Source organism: Vigna unguiculata, chromosome 4, assembly GCF_037176805.1.
Source record: "Vigna unguiculata cultivar grain cowpea cultivar isolate G323 ecotype 2 chromosome 4, ASM3717680v1, whole genome shotgun sequence".
Classification (NCBI taxonomy): Eukaryota; Viridiplantae; Streptophyta; class Magnoliopsida; order Fabales; family Fabaceae; genus Vigna; species Vigna unguiculata.
The window spans coordinates 24,589,777-24,595,776 of NC_140795.1; positions in this window are offsets into that span (position 1 = coordinate 24,589,777).

Here is a 6,000-nt window from a genome sequence, read left to right on the forward strand (position 1 = left end):
AAACCTAACCCTAGCTTCTAGAAACTAGGTCAAATTAAGGTACCAAAATGAGAGACAAAAGAGCCAACTATGGTGTGTGCAAGGCTAATTTCGTTCTAGCACAAAAGGAGACAAAGAATGTGTCTCATATGTCTCCAAATAGTGGCCAAAGTGTGCTAAAAACAAAAAGGACCAAAGGTACATAGGTACACTTGCTTCATGCCTTTTACTTTATGCTTTATGCCTTTGCTTTACTCTCTCCTCCACATCATTTATGCTCCCCAATCACCATGCGCCACCTAGCATTGCTTTCTTACTCCTAATTAACCTACAAAGCAAATAAACATAGATGAGCATGTTGGCTTAAGTCAAGTCAACTATAGTCAACAAGTCAAACCTAGTCAAAGGTCAACAAGTCAACTAAAGTTTATTCAACTAAGTCAACTTAGGGAATCAAAAATAGGAAACACAAATGAAAGGGATGAAGGATTAGTGAACTTCCTTTCTAAACATGCTTAGTCTTCTTAAGCATTTGCCTCCATCCTTGGTTGGGGTCAATCCTTCATCATGAAATGAAGTTGAAATTAATGACACCAAGACAAGCCAGTAATGATCAACATAGGCTGAAGGAGAAAATAGAAAAGAAGAAATATAAACTGCAGAAGGAAGAGAAATTGAAGAAAAAGAAAAGGAAGAAAAGATAAAGTTGATGGAAAAGGAAATAGAGAAACAAGGTTTAATCGAAGGCCACCCATGTTTAGTTGCATTCATTTACGACAGCGACAACAATGTTTTAAGCCAAAGACTGGTGGAGAAACTCTAGTTACCACCAAGGTTTCATCCGAATCAAGCAAGGATCAAATTCAGTACATGACAATGTGTGAAAAAAGTATTATGCGATATTGTTCCCACGAACTCTTGTCATCTTCTTTTCAGATGGGCATGGCTTAATTTTAAAAGTCTCGATCTTGATGAACGAGGCATGAGGGACATGAAATGAAGTTGAAATTTATGACACCAAGTCAAGCCAGTAGGGATCAACATAGGCTGCAGGAGAAAATAGAAAAAGAAGAAATATAAACTGTAGAAGGAAGGGAAATTGAAGCAAAAGAAAAGGAAGAAAAGATAAAGATGATGGAAAAGGAAGTAGAGAAACAAGGTGTTTAATCGAAGGCCACCCATGTTTAGTTGCATTTGTTTACGAAAGCGACAACAATGTTGTAAGCCCAAGATTGGTGGAGAAACTCTAGTTACCACCAAGGTTTCATCCGAATCAAGCAAGGATCAAATTCAGTACATGACAATGTGTGAAAGAAGTATTATGTGATACTGCTCCTACAAACTCTTGTCATCTTCTTTTGAGATGTGCATGGCTTCATTTTAAAACGCTCAATCTTGATGAACGTTCCCTTTATTTTAGGCATGAGGGACATGAAATGAAGTTGAAGTTTATGACACAAAGACAAGCCAGTAAGGATCAACATAGGCTAAAGGAGAAAATAGAAAAGAAGAAATATAAACTGCAGAAGGAAGAGAAATTGAAGGAAAAGAAAAGGAAGAAAAGATAAAGTTGATGGAAAATGAAGTAGAGAAACAAGGTTTAATCGAACGCTACCCATGTTTAGTTGCATTCATTTACGACAGGGACAACAACGTTTTAAGCCAAAGACTGGTGGAGAAACTCTAGTTACCACCAAGGTTTCATCCATATCAAGCAAGGATCAAATTCAGTACATGACAATGTGTGAAAGAAGTATTATGCGATATTGTTCCCACGAACTCTTGTCATCTTCTTTTGAGATGGCCATGGCTTAATTTTAAAACTCTCGATCTTGATGAACGAGGCATGAGGGGCATGAAATGAAGTTGAAATTTATTACACCAAGTCAAGCCAGTAGGGATCAACATAGGCTGCAGGAGAAAATAGAAAAAGAAGAAATATAAATTGTAGAAGGAAGGGAAATTGAAGAAAAAGAAAAGGAAGAAAAGATAAAGATGATGGAAAAGGAAGTAGAGAAACAAGGTGTTTAATCGAAGGCCACCCATGTTTAGTTGCATTTGTTTACGAAAGCGACAACAATGTTGTAAGCCCAAGATTGGTGGAGAAACTCTAGTTACCACCAAGGTTTCATCCGAATCAAGCAAGGATCAAATTCAGTACATGACAATGTGTGAAAGAAGTATTATGTGATATTGCTCCCACAAACTCTTGTCATCTTCTTTTGAGATGTGCATGGCTTCATTTTAAAACGCTCAATCTTGATGAACGTTCACTTTGAGGCATGAGGGACATGAAATGAAGTTGAACTTTATGACACCAAGTCAAGCCAGTAATGATCAACATAGGCTGAAGGAGAAAATAGAAAAAGAAGAAATATAAACTGCAGAAGGAAGGGAAATTGAAGAAAAAGAAATGGAAGAAAAGATAAAGATGATGGAAAAGAAAGTAGAGAAACAAGGTGTTTAATCGAAGGCCACCCCTATTTAGTTGCATTCGTTTACGAAAGCGACAACAATGTTGTAAGCCAAAGATTTGTGGAGAAACTCTAGTTACCACCAAGCTTTCATCTGAATGAAGCAAGGATCAAATTCAGTACAGGACAATGTGTGAAAGAAGTATTGTGTGATATTGCTCCCATGAACTCTTGTCATCTTCTTTTGAGATAGGCATGGCTGAATTTTAAAACGCTCAATCTTCATGAACGTTCCCTTTATTTGAGGCATGAGGGACATGAACTGAAGTTGAAATATATGACACCAAGACAAGCCAATAATGATCAACATAGGCTGAAGGAGAAAATAGAAAAAGACAAAATATAAACTGCAGAAGGAAGGGAAATTGAAGAAAAAGAAAAGGAAGAAAAGATAAAGATGATGGAAAAGGAAGTAGAGAAACAAGGTGTTTAATTGAAGGCCACCCATGTTTAGTTGCATTTGTTTACGAAAGCGACAACAATGTTGTAAGCCAAAGATTGGTGGAGAAACTCTAGTTACCACCAAGCTTTCATCTGAATCAACCAAGGATCAAATTCAGTATAGGACAATGTGTGAAAGAAGTATTGTGTGATATTGCCCCCACGAACTCTTGTCATCTTCTTTTGAGATGGGCATGGCTTCATTTTAAAACGCTCAATCCTGATGAACGTTCCCTTTATTTGAGTCATAAGGGATATGAAATGAAGTTGAAATTTATGACACCAACACAAGCCAGTAATGATCAACATAGGCTGAAGGAGAAAATAGAAAAAGAAGAAATATAAACTGCATAAGGAAGGGAAATTGAAGAAAAAGAAAAGGAAGAAAAGATAAAGAGGATGGAAAAGGAAATAGAGAAATAAGGCGTTTAATCGAAGACCATCCATGTTTATTTGCATTCGTTTACGAAAGCGACAACAATGTTTTAAGCCAAATATTGGTGGAGAAACTCTAGTACCACCAAGCTTTCATCTTAATCAACGAAGGATCAAATTCAGTATAGGACAATGTGTGAAAGAAGTATTGTGTGATATTGCTCCCACGAACTCTTGTCATCTTCTTTTGAGATGGGCATGGCTTCATTTTAAAACGCTCAATCTTGATGAACGTTCCCTTTACTTGAGGCATGAGGGACATGAAATGAAGTTGAAATTTATGACACCAACACAAGCCAGTAATGATCAACATAGGCTGAAGGAGAAAATAGAAAAAGAAGAAATATAAACTGCAGAAGGAAGGGAAATTGAAGAAAAAGAAAAGGAAGAGAAGATAAAGAGGATGGAAAAGGAAGTAGAGAAATAAGGCGTTTAATCGAAGGCCATCCATGTTTATTTGCATTCGTTTACGAAAGCGACAACAATGTTTTAAGCCAAATATTGGTGGAGAAACTCTAGTACCACCAAGCTTTCATCTGAATCAACGAAGGATCAAATTCAGTATAGGACAATGTGTGAAAGAAGTATTGTGTGATATTGCTCCCACGAACTCTTGTCATCTTCTTTTGAGATGGGCATGGCTTCATTTTAAAATGCTCAATCTTGATGAACGTTCCCTTTACTTGAGGCATGAGGGACATGAAATGAAGTTGAAATTTATGACACCAACACAAGCCAGTAATGATCAACATAGGCTGAAGGAGAAAATAGAAAAAGAAGAAATATAAACTGCAGAAGGAAGGGAAATTGAAGAAAAAGAAAAGGAAGAAAAGATAAAGAGGATGGAAAAGGAAGTAGAGAAATAAGGCGTTTAATCGAAGGCCATCCATGTTTATTTGCATTCGTTTACGAAAGCGACAACAATGTTTTAAGCCAAATATTGGTGGAGAAACTCTAGTACCACCAAGCTTTCATCTGAATCAACGAAGGATCAAATTCAGTATAGGACAATGTGTGAAAGAAGTATTGTGTGATATTGCTCCCACGAACTCTTGTCATCTTCTTTTGAGATGGGCATGGCTTCATTTTAAAACGCTCAATCATGATGAACGTTCCCTTTACTTGAGGCATGAGGGACATGAAATGAAGCTGAAATTTATGACACCAACACAAGCCAGTAATGATCAATATAGGCTGAAGGAGAAAATAGAAAAAGAAGAAATATAAACTGCAGAAGGAAGGGAAATTGAAGAAAAAGAAATGGAAGAAAAGATAAAGATGATGGAAAAGGAAGTAGAGAAACAAGGTGTTTAATCGAAGGCCACCCCTATTTAGTTGCATTCGTTTACGAAAGCGACAACAATGTTGTAAGCCAAAGATTTGTGGAGAAACTCTAGTTACCACCAAGCTTTCATCTGAATGAAGCAAGGATCAAATTCAGTACAGGACAATGTGTGAAAGAAGTATTGTGTGATATTGCTCCTATGAACTCTTGTCATCTTCTTTTGAGATAGGCATGGCTGAATTTTAAAACGCTCAATCTTCATGAACGTTCCCTTTATTTGAGGCATGAGGGACATGAACTGAAGTTGAAATATATGACACCAAGACAAGCCAATAATGATCAACATAGGCTGAAGGAGAAAATAGAAAAAGACAAAATATAAACTGCAGAAGGAAGGGAAATTGAAGAAAAAGAAAAGGAAGAAAAGATAAAGATGATGGAAAAGGAAGTAGAGAAACAAGGTGTTTAATTGAAGGCCACCCATGTTTAGTTGCATTTGTTTACGAAAGCGAAAACAATGTTGTAAGCCAAAGATTGGTGGAGAAACACTAGTTACCACCAAGCTTTCATCTGAATCAACCAAGGATCAAATTCAGTATAGGACAATGTGTGAAAGAAGTATTGTGTGATATTGCTCCCACGAACTCTTGTCATCTTCTTTTGAGATGGGCAAGGCTTCATTTTAAAACGCTCAATCCTGATGAACGTTCCCTTTATTTGAGTCATAAGGGACATGAAATGAAGTTGAAATTTATGACACCAACACAAGCCAGTAATGATCAATATAGGCTGAAGGAGAAAATAGAAAAAGAAGAAATATAAACTGCAGAAGGAAGGGAAATTGAAGAAAAAGAAAAGTAAGAAAAGATAAAGAGGATGGAAAAGGAAGTAGAGAAATAAGGCGTTTAATCGAAGGCCATCCATGTTTATTTGCATTCGTTTACGAAAGCGACAACAATGTTTTAAGCCAAATATTGGTGGAGAAACTCTAGTACCACCAAGCTTTCATCTGAATCAACGAAGGATCAAATTCAGTATAGGACAATGTGTGAAAGAAGTATTGTGTGATATTGCTCCCACGAACTCTTGTCATCTTCTTTTGAGATGGGCATGGCTTTATTTTAAAACGCTCAATCTTGATGAACGTTCCCTCTACTTGAGGCATGAGGGACATGAAATGAAGTTGAAATTTATGACACCAACACAAGCCAGTAATGATCAACATAGGCTGAAGGAGAAAATAGAAAAAGAAGAAATATAAACTGCAGAAGGAAGGGAAATTGAAGAAAAAGAAAAGGAAGAAAAGATAAAGAGGATGGAAAAGGAAGTAGAGAAATAAGGCGTTTAATCGAAGGCCATCCATGTTTATTTGCATTCGTTTACGAA